The sequence below is a fragment of the Gracilinanus agilis genome, chromosome 2 (genome assembly GCF_016433145.1).
Source record: "Gracilinanus agilis isolate LMUSP501 chromosome 2, AgileGrace, whole genome shotgun sequence".
Lineage (NCBI taxonomy): Eukaryota > Metazoa > Chordata > Mammalia > Didelphimorphia > Didelphidae > Gracilinanus > Gracilinanus agilis.
The window spans coordinates 533425162-533446014 of NC_058131.1; positions in this window are offsets into that span (position 1 = coordinate 533425162).

Below are 20853 nucleotides of genomic sequence, written 5' to 3' on the forward strand. Positions count from 1 at the left end.
CTCCTCTGCTTCTTTCCCTTTGGTGCTCCCACTTCCTTGGTATCTTCCCCTGTGTCTTTCTCTTTTTGATCCTAGATACTCACTATCTTTCTGTCAAAATGTTTGGAATGTTTTTCAATAGTTATTCATTTGTGCCATTCAGTGGGGGGGAAAGCCACTACATAAAGCTAATAAATAATAATCAATTAAATGGTTCATTCAGCATTCAGCCAGACTCAATGGGGAATAAGTCCACAGGAGGTATAATTTGGTATTCACACCAGATGCATACTTCAGTAAAACTTTTCTCTACAAAGGGAATACGGGGTCTCCATCTTCTTGAATCAGCAGGTTTCAATGAAGCTGTTGTTTAGGGTATTTAAAAAACAAAAATTAAAACAAACACGCTATTGAGGGACATGCATCCCTGATGCCAGCAAACACTTAGAAGTAATTCCTTGGGGGAATACACTTTTAGTGGCACAGTGATAGACAAAAGGATTGGGCCACTGCTTGCTCTACAAAGGAAGGTCACAATAATGTCCACTAGTGATCACCTAAGTATCGATAGAAGTTCCAAGATATATTGGGTGCACATAGATAGCATTTTTAATTTGGGGGAATAATGAACTATCATCCTTGTCTTTTTGTTGAGCAAGGAGTGTAGCCATGTAATTTCATACTTATGAGGAATTCCTTGGCATTGAACCATCTCCCAACTGATTCAGTTTGGAAACTTGTTTGTGATTTTCTTTTCTTTTGTCTTTAAAAGTATTTATTTATTTGTTCTGTTAAAATTCTCAGGTAACACCTTTTATTCCTTGATTGCCTGGAGGCCCAGAGAGGTTTTGTTACTTATATGGGATCATATAGCCAGGAAGTATCATAAGCAGCACTTCAACTCATGTCTCCTTGCCAATAAAGATGAATAATCTATTCACTCTGTCAAGTTGACTCTCCCTTCATCATTTTGAGTTTTTTCAAATTTCTTTAGTTTCAAAGACTTCCAGATGAGTTCATCAGTTTATTTTTCCACTGATTTTTACATTGATAACTGAATCATGGACACTGTAACTGAACTTTTAAAGACAATACCTTTTTTTAAAAATTTAATAATTTTTATTTTTTAGAAAAGTTAACATGATTACATGTTTCATGCTCTTACTTTCCCTTTCACCCCCTGACTACCCCTCATAGCCAATGTGCATTTCCACTGGTTTTAACATGTGTCATTGATCAAGACCTATTTCCAAATTGTTGATAGTTGCATTGGTGTGGTAGTTTTGAGTCTACATCCCCAATCATGTCCGCCTCAACCCATGTGTTCAAGCAGTTGCTTTTCTTCTGTGTTTCCTCTCCTGCAGTTCTTCCTCTGAATGTGGGTAGCGTTCTTTACCATAAATCCCTCAGAGCTGTCTTGTGTCATTGTATTGCTGCTAGTACAGAAGTCCATTACATTCTATTTTACCACAGTGTGTCGGTCTCTGTGTACAGTGTTCTTCTGGCTCTGCTCCTTTCGCTCTGCATCGATTCCTGGAGGTCTTTCCAGGTCACATGGAATTCCTCTAGTTTATTATTCCTTTGCGCACAATAGTATTCCATCACCACAGTTTGTTCAGCCATTCCCCAATTGAAGGGCATACCCTCATTATCCAGGTTTTTGCCACCACAAAAAGTGCAGCTGATTGACTAAAATGAAAGAAGGGGAGAGCAATGAATGTTGGAGGGGATGTGGCAAAATTGGGACATTAATGCATTGCTGGTGGAGTTGTGAACTGATCCAACCATTCTGGATGGCAATTTGGAACTATGCTCAAAGGGCTATAAAAGAATGCCTGCCCTTTGATCCAGCCATACCACTGTTGGGTTTGTACCCCAAAAAGATCATAGATAAACAGACTTGTATGGAGACGATACCTTTTTAATCTTTCTATCTCCTACAGCAACTAGAATTGTGCCTTGAACATAGTACAGACTCAGTAAGGATCTGTCAATGAGTAAATAATGAATATGGAAAGGTATGATTTCCCTCTCTACCCCCCAATTCATTAACTAAGTGCATACTGATCTATTTGATTAAAGAAGTATGGTGACAATATATTTGAGACATCTACCTCTGGTGTAGAATTGTCCTGGAAACTGTGTTAACAGTGGAGGTAAATGAAAGTTCTCTGCTCTTAGAAAAATTTTGATTTGTGGGATGGTCAAATAAACATAGACAAACAAAGAGAAGAAACATACTTAAGAATACTTACAAAATGAGGATGTATAATTATACATGATGGATTTCAATTAGATTGGGATATTTGTACCAGAATGCTGAGAGCTGAAGGTAAGGCTCAGCTGGGAAAATTTCATGGAGAAGGTATGTTTTAAGTATCATTCTAAGATAAGAAAAAAAGATCTGTGTTCTGCTTAACATTTTTAAGGAAAGAAAACCCTTACCTACTGTCTTAGTATTAATTCTAAGTCGGGAGAGTGGTAAGGGCTAAGCAATTGTGTTTGTGACTAGCCCAGGATCACACAGCTAGAAAGTATACAAGGCCGGATTTGAATCCATATTCTGCTTACCATTTTAAGGGATCTTATTAACATTCACTAGATTAGAGCCCTACAATACTAAAAATATATCAACTATTTAATTCCATAGAATTAGCCATGATGATGGTAAAAACTCACATTCAGTCATCGCACAGAAAATAGTTAATCAGCAACAATCATTCTCTCTGATTTCACCATACCAAATATGATGATAGCTCATCCTCTTCATTTTTATTTTTACTATTTAACTTGCAGATAACAGCTTTGCAATACTGGTGTCGATTTGACTATCATAATATAATCTGTGTATATTTGTAATGTATTGACTTGGCTCTGAAGGCCTGTATCTTGCTGACAAATTTCAATATCATGGCCTCATTGTAACCACAAATTTATCAAAGAAAAGGCTTTTCTTATCAGAAGCTTCACATTTTCTGAGAACAGCCTCATGTAATACCGAAATGCATTGACAGGGATATGCAACTGTAAACATCACAGGCATTTTATTATATCTTCCAACTTGATGGCATAGTTCAGCTTGGTCTTTTCTTGCCAACAGCAATGGAGCAAATTGGATCTGGTGGCTCCCAGATGGAATGTTGGGTAATCACAAGAAATATGTACACTCAGCTCTGAAATATGCAAGAGACCACTGAGGTCTCTCAAAGACCTCTGATTCTCTGACTCCAATTAAGAAGGAAATGGAAATAATAAAGACCTCTTTAAGGAAAACTCATTCCATAATGAAACAGTTATAAAAATTAAAATTGATCTCTATTGTTCCAATGGCTACATTCTTTAAAAGTCAAGTTCTGAATTTACTGGGGGGAAGGGGATGGGATCCCAGCCGAACTATGATAAAGTCTCTTTAGCTTTTGAGCATAGATGACTTCTAACCCGACAGATGGGTGATCAAAAAGAGTTATTCCATTTCTTTCATTCATTAATGTTTCTTATGACAAAAGGCAGTAATCTCTGCTAGCAGTTTCCCAAGGTCTATGTCCAAGAATATTAGACAGGAGTACTACATACATTTTCCCTTGTAAAAAAAAGACTAGAACATCATTGTCATAGAGTTTGCATATGTTCACTCAGCCCTTACTTATGATTTTAAACTAAAATGCTGTTGCTCCCCCAAAAGTCTAATTCTCTGATTTTTTTAAATCACTTATTTATCATCTTTGACCAGAAGAAAAGAAGGTGATACATGGAGCCAAGGGGAAAAATTTGGGAAATAAGAAAAGTCCTATTTCTAGTCTACAAATGGCCACTAGATCACATCTTGCTGAAAGGCGATTGATATAAAATTAACCTTCCCCTTGATGACCTTTAGTGCATTCCATAGTCAATATCAGTGAGCATTTACATCACTGACCCTTTTATATGATGTACGAACTGAGTTATCAGCACTTTTATAGCTTGTTAAATACTCTTTATATGGTGGCATTCCATCATACAACTTTGCTTGTGTCTCAGATTGCTAGAGCAAATTACAGATGAAATTGCAGGATGATTGCAGGGAGTAGGTTCTGATCCATTGCTTCTCTACCTCTGCTTCAGTGTATAATCCTCCTTTACTCCAGGGCTAGTGGCCACAGAAGCAACAGACATGAGCCTAGAAAGCATAGATCACAGGGGGACAAAGAAACCAGATGATTTCCAAGATGATCCTAGTATCCTCAATCTAATATTGGAGGGTATTTTAGAGGCATTCTTGTTTAACTTCCTCAATTTGTAGTTGAGAAAATTGAAGCTCAGAAAGGTTAAATGGCCCAGAAAATAACTCACACAGGTAGTGATCATGAGAGGCAGAATTTGAACTCAGATCTTCTGAGTCTGGAAATGATGTTCTTTTCACTATAGCATTTGCTTCATTAGGCCAGATTTCATTAGAGAAGATCATCTCTTGAACTGCAATATATGTGGAATCCTAAATTGTGTGTGTGTGTGTGTGTGTGTGTGTGTGTGTGTGTGTGTGAGAAAGACAGATAGACAGACAGAGAAAGAGACAGAGAGAAGTAGAGAAGCAGAGACAGAGACATAGAATCTTTTTTTATGAATTGACTTGCCAAACTTTAGAGATTAAAAAACTATTTTGTCTGGACCTTTGATTTCATTGGGTTGGTATTCCGAGTTGGACAAATGCAAACTATATTCGCCGTTCCTCCAGAAGCTTGACGGTGCTGAAATAACTATGACTTTTCTATGTTGTTCTTTTGAAATATTTTTAAAAAAATAACTCCTATTGTAGAGAACTCTTTCCCTTAAAGAGCAATAACTGGACAGCTTGAGAAATATGCCTTTGCCAAGGCCAACATTAGCTTTTCTGCTTCTTATAGTATACGATTGTTGCTTGAAGGCCACTGAAAGATTAAGTGACTAATTCAGGGTCACAAAGCCAATTTGTGTCAGAGACAAGACTTTAAATGCAGCCACATATACATGTATTTACTGGATTCTGTACTTTGGTCCCTGGAGAAAGCAGACTCAGACTTAATGGAATAGCTACACATATTTTTCATATCTTTACCAAATTCACTTTCAAGTGTGGCATAGTCAATTGACACTGATTCTTGTTTAAAAGACACAATCTTGGCTGCCAGTTCTACTATGTACCTGTGACAAGTCAGGATTAACTGTTTCCTAGGTTTGACTGCCAGACCTCATGTGGCTCTTTTGACTTTTTGAAATGTCTGTACCAATGCAAATAAGATACCATCCAAAGGCAGCCCCTTTCCAGATGCCCCCATATGTAGCCATGTACTCGACATGGGCCTGCCAAATTGGAGGAAAGAATCTCTTTACCTGCTCTCTAGAGTTTTGCTCTTTCTCCTTGTGGTCAGTTGAGGGAGTTGTCCTGATGGCCAGCAAGAAGAAAAAAAACATTATTTGACCTGTATGTGTTTTTGTGTATTCACACTCAGTACAGTTCAGTACTTAGCACAGTGTTTGGCACATAATGGGCATTAAACAAATATTTGTTGATTGCGTGACTGACTGAGTAGATAATTAAAAAGTTTTTCTTTACTACATGGTAAGTGGACTGAAAACAGTGACAGCCTATCTGACCATGTTCTGAATGATCCCTCAATTAGGAGTCATCACACTTCTAAGACCAACTCACCAAATTTCACCACCATCTCACCCCGTCTCCATATGGGTTGTCACTAAGCAAAGAAAAGCCCCCTGTGTATGCTCTGAAAACTGGGCTTATATTGGTTAGTTCTTTGTTATACACAGGGATAAATGTGCATCTATCTTTCTGTCTGTCTATCTATCTATCTATCTATCTATCTATCTATCTATCTATCTATCTGTCTGTCTGTCTGTCTCTCTCTGTGTCTGTCTCTCTATCTATAAGGTAAATGCTTAAATTAGTCTCTAATTCATATTTAAATGTACAGCAGAATATTGAGATCTTACCTCAGATTGGACTTTTTCCATTTTACTCTATTGAAATTTTAAGCACTTGGGAAATAGAATTAATTCTTTCTGACCATTCATGTCTTCTAGTGGGATGAATTACTGCCGCTATTCACATTGCTGTCATAATTGTCAAAGTGAATTATTATTAGTAGTAATAAAAGTCATTTTTCATGCTAGAGGCAGCTTAAGATAGTGGAAAGAACAGTGTCTTACATCTAGAAGATCCGAGTTCCAGTTCTGCATCTTTTACTGTACAGCTAGGCAAATCCCATAACTTTTATGTGCCTCCATTTTTTTCATTAGAAAGCCTGGGATCATAATCGTATGATTACCCATTATTATTTACAGAAGTTTTGCTTTTTGTTTTGGTAAGGAAAGCACATTGTAAGTCACATCTTACTTTAATACTATAACATCAGTAATGAAAATGTCCAATTAAATAGCACCAACAGAACTAAATTCTTTCATATAATTTCTTTCTGAAGATTATCTTTTGATTGAAGAATTTTTCTTTGTATTTGAGTATGTGTTTGAATATTTATGTCTGTATATATGTGATTACTTTCTTGTTTCATTTCATTATACTTTACAGATTTAGAAACCAGACAAACACAAGTGAAAGAGCACATGACCAAGATGACCAAAAGTCAGAAAATGTAGTTATCTCTTCTCTTTATTCTTTAGATCATCTGGCTCTTGGTTATCTTACGTCACCTTTTTTGAGAAATTAAAGAAAATTTACATGTTTGCAACCCTTTGGTGGGTCACGATGATGATAGGTGGCACAGTGCCAGTTCTGAAGTTAAGAAGACTCATTTTCCTGAGTTCAAATCTGGCCTCAGACATTTACTAGCCTTAGTTTCCTTATTGGTAAAGTGAGCTAGAGAAGGCAAAAGTAAACCACTCCAGCATCTTTGCCAAGAAAATATCAAAAATGGTCATGAAGAGTAGGACATGACTAAAATGACTGAAAAACAATAATGATGACCAACATAGTAATTTAAGGTTTATAAAATGCTTTATAAATGTCTCATTTGGACCTCACAAAAACTTGTGGTCAAGTCACAGAAACATGATTTTAGAATCTTAAAGAACCTTAAATATAATTTAATTCGGTCAATCAATAAACTTTTCTTAAACACCTTTGTGCCATGTACTATGCACACAGAAGGAATACAAAGACAAAAATAAGAGAGTCTGGTTTCAAGGAGCTTACATTTTTTTAAAGTACCACTCCTTTATTTTACAGATGAGAAAGTTGAAGCCCAGAGATATATCCAATGTCTAGTAAATTGAGAGGTAAATTGTTTTACCCATAATTATATGAGTGGTAACAAAACTGACATTTGAACTGTTTTCCTCTTGCCCCAAATCTAATGTTTTCCCTACTGCACTACAAGTGGAGCTAAGAACTAGATGGGTCATCTTTTATATTTTCAGGAAACTAAGACTAGAGGCAAAGTTATTTGTTTTGGTTACACAGCTTGTATATGTTGAAAACAGGGTTTGAACCCATATCTTCCTACCTCCAGGTCTCATTCCTGCTCTACTATACCCCATTACCTCTGGAATCTCTGATGGTGCTAAATGATGATGGCTTTTTTCCATTTTGTTTTTTGTTTTGTTTTTAAATTTTTTTTTTAAATGCTTCATGTTAGAGAGAATGCTTCCCCTTTTTAGAGTGCTAACTGGACAAAATGAGTGGAGGGTGTATAAACCACCTGTGACTCATTTATGGATAGTCCCTATTTTTGGAAAAAAGTCAGCAGGTTGCAGAAGAAGTATAGAACAGTCCATAGAAAAGAGAATGGCTGGTTAGAAAGAAAAATATTTTTTTTCTGCTGGGATGAACAGAATGAGTAAAATAATAATAATTGTTTAGTTGTGTCTGACTCTTTGTGATCCCATTTGAACTTTTCTTGGCAGAGATACTGCAATGGTTTGCCATTTCCTTTTCTAGTTTATTTTATAGATAAGAAAACTGAAGCAAACAGGATTAAGTGACTTGCCAAGGATCACAGAGACATAATAAATATCTGAGACCACATTGAAACTCGGATTTTCCTGACTCCAGGTATAGAACTCTGTCCTCTATACGACTTAACTGACTGAAAAATATTAATAATAATAATGACAATTAACTTTTACGTAGTGTCTACTATGTATTGGGAGCTATGCTAAATACTTTGTAAATATTATTGTATTTGTTTCTAACCACAAGGTTCTATTATTATCCCCATTTTTATAGACAAGAAAACAAATAGAGATGGAGTGGAAAAGAACAGAGAAGAAGTTTAAATTTGATGGGAAGAGTATAAAAAATGGCTGCTCCCCCCAGATTTCAGAGGTCATAACATAAAAACTTAGCATGATTCTACTAAAGTTCCTTTTGGGACATTCTTGAGAGGCAGTGTGGATAGAAGATTTGGCCAGGAGTGAGGAAAAGTTCTGCTTTAGAAACATTGTCTGTGATTCTGTGCAAGTCACCCAAACTCTCAAGCCCCTCAGGTAACTCACTAAGACTCTAAGTTGCAATTTTTGACTAGGAAATAATAATTCATCTCAGTACATATAAGTAAGGCATAGTGCTAGGAGTAGGGTTGCTAGGATAAAAATAAAATAGTATCTACCTCCATGGAGTGCTCTTTCTTCAGGTGAGATGGGAGATAGTGGAGAGATACAATATTAACAGAGAGAAGTAAAGAGGATAAAATTTGAAAGGAAGCACTATAACTCTTGGAGTTACCAGAAGAAGCTTTGTGAAAGAGGTGATAGTTGAACTAGACCCATGGTGGCAAACCTATGGCACATGTGCCAGAGGGGGCACTTAGATACTTCTCTGTGGGCAAGCACACCATTGTCCCAGCACAGAGGTAGCTAGAATTCATTACTAGAAAGCCAGAAAGATGTAGGGCCAGGCTGCTCCCCTTCCTCTTTCCATAGGTACCTGAGGACATTTCTCACATCACTCATCCCCATAAAAGTTCACCATCACTGAACTAGACCTTGAAGGAAGAGAAGGATTCTGAAAGTGTAGGGAGATGAGAGAATGGATGAGAAGGGGAAGTCTTGGGCAAATGTGCAGAGATTGGAAATGGAAAAGGAATTTGAGGAATGACTAATAAATGTATGACTATATATTTAGATGTATAGGACTTGTATAAATGTATAGAACTATATAATTATACAGACTTAGAAGATCATCTAGGAAAATGAAGACTGAAATACAAAATTTCTATGTTAAGGAGTTGTTGGGATGGAGAGTTTCATAACAGCTAGGTGATTCTAATAGACGTTTCTCAAAAGTTTTAATATATTTAAAAATTATTAAATATTTAAAATGTACTAAACCTTTAAATAACCAGTATGTTGGTGCCTAAAAATAAAAGGTAAAAAATAAACCTTATATTTTTATAAAAGTCCCTGGAAGTGTCAAAGTCTTTATTAAGAGCAAATTGCTACCCAAATTAATTTACCTATTTAGCACCATACCTATCAAACTACCAAAAACTTCTTTACTGAATTAGAAAAAAACTATAACAAATTTCATTCGGAATAACAAAAGATCAAGAATATCAAGGGAAATAATGAAAAAAATGTGAAGGAAGGGGGCCTAGCAGTACCAGATATTAAACTATACTATAAAGCAGCAGGAATCAAAACAATATGGTCCTGGCTAAGAGACAAAAGGGAGGATCAGTGGAATAGACTTGGGGTAAATGACATCAGCAAGACAGTGTATGATAAACCCAAAGAGCCCAACTTTTGGGACATGAATCCACTATTTGACAAAAACTACTAGGAAATTTGGAAAACAATATGGGAGAGATTAGGTCTAGATCAACATCTCACACCCTACACCAAGATAAATTCAGAATGGGTGAATGACTTGAATATAAAGAGGGAAACTATAAATAAGTTAAGTGAACACAGAATAGTATACTTGTCAGATCTCTGGGAAAGGAAAGATTTTAAAACCAAGCAAGAGTAAGAGAAAATTACAAAAGGTAAATTAAATGGTTTTGATTATATTAAACTAAAAAGCTTTTGTACAAACAAAAACAATGTAGTCAAAATCAGAAGGGAAACAACAAATTGGGAAAAAATCTTTATAATAAAAAACTCTGACAGGGGTCTAATTACTCAAATATACAAGGAGTTAAATCAATTGTATAAAAAATCAAGCCATTCCCCAATTGATAAATGGGCAAGAGACATGAATAGGCAATTTTCAGGTAAAGAAATCAAAAGTATCAATAAGCACATGAGAAAGTGTTCTAAAACTCTAATAATTAGAGAAATGCAAATCAAAAGAACTCTGAGGTACCACCTCACACCTAGCAGATTGGCTAAAATGAAAGAAGGGGAGAGTAATGAATGCTGGAGGGGATGTAGCAAAATTGGGACATTAATGCATTGCTGGTGGAGTTGTGAACTGGTCCAACCATTCTGGCTGGCAATTTGGAACTATGCTCTAAGGGCTATAAAAAAAATGCCTGCCCTTTGATCCAGCCATACCATTGTTGGGTTTGTACCCCCAAAGAGATCATAGATAAACAGACTTGTACGAAAATATTTATAGCTGTGCTTTTTGTGGTGGCAAAAAACTGGAAAAGGAGGGTATGTCCTTCAATTGGGGAATAGCTGAACAAATTGTGGTATATGCTGGTGATGGAATACTATTGCGCTCAAAGGAATAATAAACTGGAGGAGTTCCAGGTGAACTGGAAAGACCTGCAGGAACTGATGCAGAGTGAGAGGAGCAGAGCCAGAAGAACACTGTACACAGAGACTGATATATTATGGTAAAATTGAATGTAATGGACTTCTGTACCAGCAGCAATGCAATGACACAGGACAGCTCTGAGGGATGTATGGAAAGGAACGCTACATTCAGAGGAAGGACTGCAGGAGAGGAAACATATAAGAAAAACAACTGCTTGAATGCATGGGTTGGGGTGGACATGATTGGGGATGTAGACTCGAAACCACCAAACCAATGCAACTATCAACAATTTGGAAATAGGTTTTGATCAACCACACATGATAAAACTAGTGGAAATATGCGTCGTCTATGGGGGGTGGTGCGGGGGGTGAAGGGGAAAGTAGGAGCATGAATCATGTAACTATGTTAAAAACGAATATTAATAAATGTTTTAAAAAAGAGCAAATTGAGTAAAACAGAATTTGTCATGTGATTTTTTATAGAAAAAAATGAAAATCCTTAAAAGTTAAGATTTGAATTATGGCTCAAGAAGGTCTTTTCCTTAAGTCTCAGTATGAGAATCTTTTCTCAAGACTGTTAATAGTTAATAAAGTGAGATTTGTTGCTACAAATGTATAGAACATTCTACTCTAAAATTGTTATGTCCTCTATTCTTGGAAATGCTGAACGTGAGGAAAAATAGAGAAAGTGAACAATGTATACTCAATCACATGTTACAATATTTAAAGTGTTTTCTCTTTGGGGAATATATCAGTAAATACAAGAAATGTAAAAAATAGAATAATATAGGATAATAAGCTTAAATTACATCAGGAGAGACTTAAGCTATATTTACAGGATCCCACAACTTCTACAACTTTTGAATCCAGTTAATTCATTGGGGGTGGAAAATTAGTCTCAACTGTTGGTCATCTGGAAGATTTTTTTTAACCTTTCAACTGATTTTTATGCTATTTTATCAATATGACCTTAAACTGGAATAAGGGCTGTTAATAGCTGAAGAGACTCTGGAATATACATGTAGAAAAAATTGAAGCAGAATACATTTCTGAAATGGATGATATTAGACGTTGTGGATGTGAGAACTATTTGAAATCCTAAATACCTGTGAACTTATATAAGACTGTTGGAAAAAAGGATGAAAATAATTATGCTCTTTTATTTAAGCTGAGTCCAGCATGGTTTCTGAGATCATACATTCATTACCAATTCATTTATTGCATTTTGTCTGGGTAAAGTCAGAGAAGGGAGAGAGAAGTACAAAGGGAATCCAATTCAAAATATTTTGGAGGAGCTTAATAATTTAATTTTTTAGACAAGATATTTCTTGTTTTTCTTTCACTTCTGTATTCCTCAACTAGCATTTGATAAGTACCTAATATGGAATTGAATTAATTTGGAGCAGAATAATCTAAGCAACAATAAAATAATAACAGAAAGTCTTTATACATACATCCACTTCAAATGATACTTAATAGCCAATGATACTTTTCTAGAATTTTGATTTCAAATGATGACAAATAAGTTTTGTGACTGCCTAGTTATTAATTTTTGATGACTTTTTATAAATAAGAATTGACTGCTTTGTAAGAATGCAGATTCCCCTTTACTGGATTTCTCTAAGTCAGGACTAAATAAGCATTTATTAGTAATGTTAAAGCAATTTTTATACTTATATAGGTTAGACTAACTCGACTCTCTAACCCTATTCAAAACTTTGAGTTTCAATGATTATCATTTTTTGTACCTCAGTGATTGAATAACTAATTTCAAATATTCACTGGATATTGTATCAAAGATTCTTGTTATTTTTCAATTGTGTCTGTCTCTTTGTGACCTCATTTGGAATTTTGTCGGTAGAGATTCTAGAGCATTTTGCCATTGCTGTTTCCTTTTCCAGTTCATTTTATAGATGAAGAAACGGAGGCAAACAGGGTTAAGTGACTTGTCCAGGGTCACATAGATAGTAAGTATCTAAAGTGATTTGAACTCAGGAAGATGAATCTTCCTGACTCTAAATCTGGAACTCCATATCAAAAATTATTAAGCTTTATATCGAGATGCAATATTATAGGGAGTATCCACTGCATTGAAATCCTGCTTCAGACAGTTACTAGCTATATGACTCTGGACAAGTCATTTAACCTCTCTAGGCCTATTTCCTCGTCTGTAAAATGAAAGCACTGTATTTAATGATCCCTAATATGTCTGCTAGCTCTAAATCCATGATTCTTTAATTCTATGACCTTAGGAATAGTTTGAATAAGAAAACATTACCTATCATAGGAACATAAAAGTTAGGAGAAACATATTTTTTGTGTCTTGCCCCCTTGCTCTATCCTAGCCAATTCTTCATTTGAATAGAAAGGCTGGGCAGTTTTCTATACCTGATGCTAGATAAAAGCTTTGTAAATCAATGAGTTGGAGTCCTTCTGCCCCATGAGGCGCTTCAAATATTCTTAAAATGAATCTGGGTTTTTATTTTCCCAAAGAACCAACCAAATTATGCTGTCTCTTGCTTTGAAATGTGTTTTAGATTCTGTCAATGGGAGCATCACAAATACATAATTTATTTGTCAGTGCTGCTACCAACTTCATTATTCCTTTTGCCACCCCCAATCTGCATCCCCCCTTTAGTTGCAATTTTCTCACTCGGTTTCTATTCAATTCTTTCCTTACACAAAAGTGGGTAACTATTTCAGAGAAATTTTTGGCATTGCCAGTTCAAACAGATTTAATTACTTTGTGACTTTGGGACACATCTTAACTGCTATTCATTATGTTATTATATTGGTCATACAGAAGAACATACCTTTCTTTTTTGGTAGAATTTGAAACTCAGTTAAGGGTTAAAATATATTCTAGCATAAATAAAAGAAACCTAAGATGTCTTTCACTACATTTGTGAGAAATTATAATATATCTTTCACTGTAAATAACAAATAATAATGGCAGGATTGTTGGCTCAAAACTTTTTTCACCATTGTTATTCAGTCATATTGCACTCTTCATGACCCCACATGGGGCTTTCTTGGCAAAGATACTGGAATAGTTTGCCATTTCCCTCTCTACCTCATTTTACAGATGAGGAAACTGAGACAAACAGGGTTAAGGGGCTTGCCCAGGATCACACAGCATGTGAGAGTCTGAGGTCATATTTGAACTCAGATCTTCCTGCCTCGAGACCACACATTATCCACTGTGCCACCTAACTGTCACATTGATGTGTTCTTTCTGCCTATGGATCAGTGCTGGTAGGGTTGATTCCAAGTTTGAAATTAACACAAACTTACTAGAATTCATGATAAGAATCTCCATATCCATCACTACCATTTCTGCCTACAAAGTTACCATGACATACACATGGCTTTACTTTGTTGACAAAACAGAATCTCTTCAGTGATTCTTTGACTTTATTTAACCTTGGCAAATGCTTTCTCTCTTTCCTAGAATTTATCCCCAAAAGGCAACTTAGACTACACATATACATACTGGGTAAGTCCTGATTTTTGTGAGTTTTGATTGGCTTCATAAGGATGGAATTTAGAGATAAGTAGAGAAAGAAGGTAAAATCTTGGCTTAGGAATCTGGTAGGATAGGAACCAGGTATTAGGAGAGGTACAGTATCAAAGTCCAAGAAATACTCTGTTGTGTTGTTATTACGTTTAGTGAGGTTGGTGGTACTATTGAATTTTTTGGAAATTACCATGATAAAGTACACAAAGTTATTTTATTTGGAGAAGTATATCGCTGTTTTGTTTGGAAGAAATGGCTTATGTTTAAAGTATGGGCTTTGGATTACATTAAAGTCTGGAGGTAAAATGAGAAAAACAATTCATTGTCTGAGCAAATTCTTTCTGCAGAATCAAAAGGAATCATAGGAAAACTGTTTAAGTTGCAGCCTAACTTTGCATTCCTTAATTCCAAAGTCAACTTCTTTAATAAATTCTCCTCCAAAAAGCAAAAATAGATTGGGAAAGCTATTTTTTTGTACGTTAAAAGCAGTATCTCTCCAACCATAAGAGTTTACCCACTTTAGATATTACCCACTTTTTTTAGACAGTTATCCACGTTAGACATTTCAGTCAGTCACATTTAGTGAACACCTACTGTGCTCCATGTTCTGTAGGAGAAAATCTGAGAAACAGATAAAACCGTTCCTGGAGCCTTTCTTCTTGCAATATGATTATTCAACAATTTTGCTCGAAGAGCAACATAACTCCCAACTCTTAAGAACACTTTGGAAAGGGTAAATGAAGTGGCAGCACTAGGTTTACTTTTACAACTGAAAAAATGTGTCACATGTATTAATGTCAACAACTGGAATTTTACCTCATTAGGCAATTTCTGATCTAAGGCACTGATTATTATTCTAAGCAGAAAAAATATGCTAATTATTCACTCTGAATATAGAAGGAAAAAAGGTGTAAAATCTCCCGTTAGCCGTGTGACCATGTACTAATTGCATGTCATGTGTCAAAATAATGCAGCTCCCTGTGCCTAAAGCAATTAGACATACAGAACTCTATTAATGAAGCACTGTCTGTCACTAAAAATGTTTTCTGTGCTATAGTGGAAGATTAAAATATTAACTTCTCAAATATTTATGATAGTTACTGACAGCATTTCAAAATGTTACTTTTAACAAAAGACTTCTATTCAGCTCCAGTTTTTAATTTGGATTTTGTATTCAAAGAAGATATTAACATATGGAAGATACAAGAGATTTCTAAGGTATTTGGGGCGAGTTTGTGATAAAGGGTGAGTTTTTCCTCAAAGAAGTTTAGAAAACCTTTGTCCTATGATATCCTTTTTCCCCCCCTCAGTCAAGCCTTTTCTGAGACATTCCTGAATGACCACATTGCCCCAAGTTGATTTTCTATTTGAAGAGGATGTACATAAGAAGACTTGGTGATATTATTATTTTGTTGTTTTTGTTGCTCAGATTAATTTTTTCTTAATTCATTCAATTCAGTGTTAAATAGTTATTAAGTGCAAGCTAGAAAATACAGAGGTGAAAGAAAAACAAGAAGTGTTTTCTCTGAAACAGTTTACAATTTATTAGGGGTTGGGGAGGTAAAAGGGGAGCATAAGACATAAACAAATAGCTAAAATACAAGATGGAATGTAATAAAGTCAGTGTCATACAGTGGAATAAATACTAAATCTGCAGTAAGATAGACTTGAGTTTGAATCTCCTCTCTGGTAATTCACTAGGTGGTTTATTTTCTTTTATTATTTACTTTATTTGGCTTTGATTTTTTGAGACAGATTTCTATATCTCATCCAACACGGAAGTGCAATAGCCACTCAGAGACATGACCTCAGAAGCTTCTATCTCTTCCATTTTCAACCTGGACCTGATGACCCTCCTTAGCCAACCAGATGGCCCCCTACTTTAAGAAGGTCACCATATTAATGATAAATTTAGTGTGAACACCTGATTGACCTCAATCCTATTGTGATTCAGAAATTTTCAAAGTCAATTGATCCACCAACCTCAACCTATCTTGCAGTAGGGATTAAAGGCATGTGCCACCATGCCTGTCCTACCTATTGTGGTCTTATGCAAATCATTTCACCTCATTGTGCCTCAGTTTTCTTATCTCTAAAACAGGAGGGATGTACCACCAGGTCTCTAATATACCTTTGAAATCTATTGAATTTTATGACTCTTATGAAAGAAAAGACCCAGACAGGTTTTGATACATAATCTGAGAGGAATTACAGGCATGGAAGACAGGCTTGGCATTGGATAAGAGCAGAAGAAAGTTGGGAAATGGTCAGCAGTCCAATTTGTTTTGAATATAGAGTGCATAAAGGGTAGTAGAGTGAAATAAGGCTAAAGTATCCCTTAGCCAGATGGGTTCAAATGTCAAGCTAAGGAATATATTTATTTTATAAACAAAGATAAATCACTGAAGTTTCTGGGCTATACGAGTTACATTTTCTACCCTGTATTATAAAGATTAGTTTGCCAGCTTTGAAATATAGATCAGTAAGAAGGGAAGATGAAGGAAGGGAAATATTTAGGAAACTATTAAAATAATCCTTACAAGAGTTCATGAAGGCTTGGACTAGAGTGACAGAAATATGAATGGAAGGAAGGTAACAAAGAACAGATATTGTTAAGGCAAATGAATAGAATCTAACTTATTTGGATGACTGGGATTGGGAGAGAGGAAAGAGTCACAGATGACTCAGTTTTCAAGTTTTCTGTCAACAGAAGAAAGGGGAAAGTTTGAAAGTGAAATGTAAAGGGGAGGATAATAAATTCTACTTTGAACTTGTTTGAGACATTAGTGGGATTTGATGGAAATGTTTAACAATAATAATAACTTGCATTTATACATTGTTTTAAGGTTTGAAAAATGCTTTAAAAATATCATGTCATTTGAGCCTCACACTGACCCTGTGAGGTATCTGCTATGATTAACCCTATTTTACAGATGAAAAAACTTACCAGAGTCACATAGCTAGTGAGTGTCTAAGGAAGAAAACTAAATCAGGTTTTCCTAATTTTAGATCTAGTGCTCTATCGACTGAGTTATCTAATGGCCTCAATAGTCAGATACTAACAGACAGGGAAAAAATGAAATATAGGAGCTGAGGAGAGAGATTAGCACTGGACACTTAGAATTGGAAGTAATCTCTATAGAGGCTTTATTTGGAGTTGTGAGAGCAGAAACGTTAGCCAAGAAGAGATCGTGGAGGAAAAAAAGAAGAGGGCAAAAGATAGACCCTTGGAAGAAAAGATATATTAGAAATGGCTATTCAGTAAGGGCATTTACCCCTCAGAAATCAGCAACGGCCATAAATCAAATATTAATTTATCATTTTGTTGATTATGTAGACTTAAGAAAGTAGTGGGAAAATGTTAATAAAGCACATGAATAAAATAATATACAAAAATAATAAAGTAATAATAAAATTAAATTTTAAAAGCATATTAATAATTTAAATAATATAATGAACAATATAATGAATAAAATCAAAATGTTAACAAAACAGTATAATTAATAATAATAAAATAAAATTTAAATGTTAATAAAACAGGAGTATGTGGTGTGTAATTTTTTTCAGAGGAAAAATTGATAAACATTTACCAACATGTTATGTTTGCATAGAATGTTCATGTAGATACGATAACCAGGAGGGATCTCCAAAAGCCCAGGAAGAGTATCCTGAAGGAGGTGATGGTCAGTAATGCTGAATATTTCAGAAAGGTCAAGAAGTATGAATCCTGGGAGACAAGGTGGAAAGAAAATTGGATATGGCACTTAAGATATCATTAGTAATCTCGCATTTCTCAGTTTCACTAGAGTGGAAGAAACAAAAGTCACTTCATATGGAGTGAAGGAGGAAATGTTTAGGAGGTAGAAGAAGCAAAAGAAGAAAGAGACAATTGTGAGGAGAAAGGTAATAAATGATGAATGCTGGAGAGATTGATGAGAGCTTGAAGGGTTAATAGGGTCAATCGAAAGGTTTCTTTTTCTTTTATTAGTGGGAAAACAAAGCTTTTTTTTTTGTAAGATTGGGAAGACATTACAACAAGAGAGATGTTGTTGGACAAAGACATCATATTATATGTTGTTTGAATACAAATTCATAGGTGATTTATAAACTATCATAAACTATCTGAAAATCTCTCCTTTTGAAGTGATTTCAGTAGTTGCTAAATTCTGTGACATGAGGCTAGTAACAAAGATGAAAAAAAACTTTGTTATTTAACATTTTCAACAGTGTTTTAGCTCCTTTGCCAGTTCCAACCTTCCTTTTGAATTTGCAATTAGGAAATCTGAGCACAATCAAATACAACCAATATTTACTGAGCACTTATTAATAGAAGAACACTGAGCTAGATTTGGGGTGAGATATCATATTTAGAAAAGACATTGCCCTTTATTTCATGGAGCTGATATTTTAGTAGAAGGATATTACACCTAACTATAATGTATATATTAGATAGGTGGAATATAAGAGAGTTGTTTAATGTCAGTGGCAAGATAAAAGCAAGCTTCATGGGGAAAGGGGCATTTAGGATGGGTTTATATGACTCAGCTATTCAACAGGTGATATGAGGCAAGATGTATAATACGCTGGGAACAGATTGAATAAAATTAAGACCCTGGGAAGGAAAAGGATGTTTGAATATTCTCGTTTGAATAGTGAATAGAATGTGTGGAGGGGAGTAGTATGAGATAATGTTGAAAAGGCAAAATGGTAATGTATTGTTGGAGAGCTGGACAAAGCAGTTTGGACTTTGTATAGTGGGTAATAGAGAGTCACTCAAAACTTGCTCAGAAGACTCACATGGCTGGATCTATTCAGAAGAAAGATTAGTTTGATTTTGCATCTATCTTACTGCATACGTGATCTCTTTGATCTTCAGTTTTACTACCTATAAAATAAAGTTTATAACATTTAAGGACATTTGGAAGGAAACTCTGTAAACACTAATGCTATATACATGCAAGTCATTGTTTTTATTCATTTTCTCTAGAGTTCTCGTGTTATTGGGTTTGAAAACTCTCCAGGTTGACCCATTGTCACCTTTCCAACAGTGCAAATTGGCAAGTTATAACTTAGCTTTGGAGTTGCAAGAGAAACTTGGAAGCTTAGTGATTTGTCTATGGTCACACAACCAGTACACGAGAAACAAGACTTGACCAGAGGGCTTCATGATTCCAAGGCCAATGCTTTGCCTGTGATTCCATGCTAATGCGTTTTTATTATTATTTCTAATAATCTTCTTCGAATTTCACAAAATTTCCAGCATGTGAAACTGTTTGAGCAAAACAATTCATTATATTATGCTTCACACAGAGGTAGTAATAGTGCCCTTTAGCATTACTTATAAATCTGAGATTCTGTTATTCAATTAACAATCAAGGTATCTTGATCTAATGATCAATGGCTCTATCCTAGTAAATCTTTTAGCAGTTGATTTCCTAAAACTCTCTTAAGTTTATACAGGACAATTCATCTTTACCAACCCTCATTTGAGGACTGACAGTTGGTGTAAAAATGTACCAACACTACTATGCCTAGTGACATGAATCGTAATAGAAAGATGGTGTATGTTGCATAACTCCAATAATTGTATATTCCATCACTGTTTCAGTTTCAGTTACTTCTAAACCTGGCTTTAACTTATCCTCTCTGCGTCATTTTAGTGCCAGTCACCCAGTCATGCCACAACAAACTCTCTTATTCTCACCAAATCACATACCTTGATTCAGCCAAAATTTAGACACTATATTTTGTAGATGCTACAAACTTCTGTTCAATTCTGCTTCCAAATTTGTTGGGTAATTTGTGGATTTTCTGATAATTTTTACTTCAGTTTCCTAAGGTTTAGTGGTACAAAACTATAGACATTTCTGTTTGTGTGGGTTGAAATCAGATCTGTTGGAAAAGAAACTCCTTAGTCTTAATAGCTTGGGGCTATATAGAATGTCAGCATAGTAATTATTACTCCTCTCCTATCTTCATGAGCTGAAGTCCTTTTGCCTGGTGCACAATATTTTACATGGATGGATCCCAAGATTTCTTCAACGGTTTATGATTTTGGGGAGAGGAGATGAGGGAGTTCAAGGACTGCCTTCCCTCTATGCCTTAGTAGATAGATAGCAATTCTGAGTTTCTAATATTGTTGTGTCTGAAAAATTCATCACCTTGTAGCCATTCTGTTTATAAATCTCTCAATTTATGCAAACATGGAATCTGACACTGAACTGATATTGGTAACCTTTCTAGACCTTGTGCTCTGCTGACATTAGCTTTTGACAATTCAGGTCATCTCAACAACAAATGACTCATTGAAAGAAGACTTCAAAGGAAGGAAGCCTCCAACTGTCTCCATAGTACTATTTACAGTTATTATTGATATTATAGTAGTGACTTCCTTTTGAGTTTCCATTGAGATTACCAGACATTCAAGAAGTGGACCTACAAGTGTATTTGACTTAGAAGGGCAATTCTTGCATTCTAGACATATTTTCCTGGGAAATTATTTGGTCAGAGAGAGCAAAGATAAAAAGAAAGGTCCATATATACCAAAAATATTCTCAGAAACACGTTTTTTGTGGTAGTAAAGAAATAGAAACCAAGTAGATACACATCAATTGGGAAATTGGGAAAGGATTACTGGTAAATGAATATAATGGCATATTACTGTG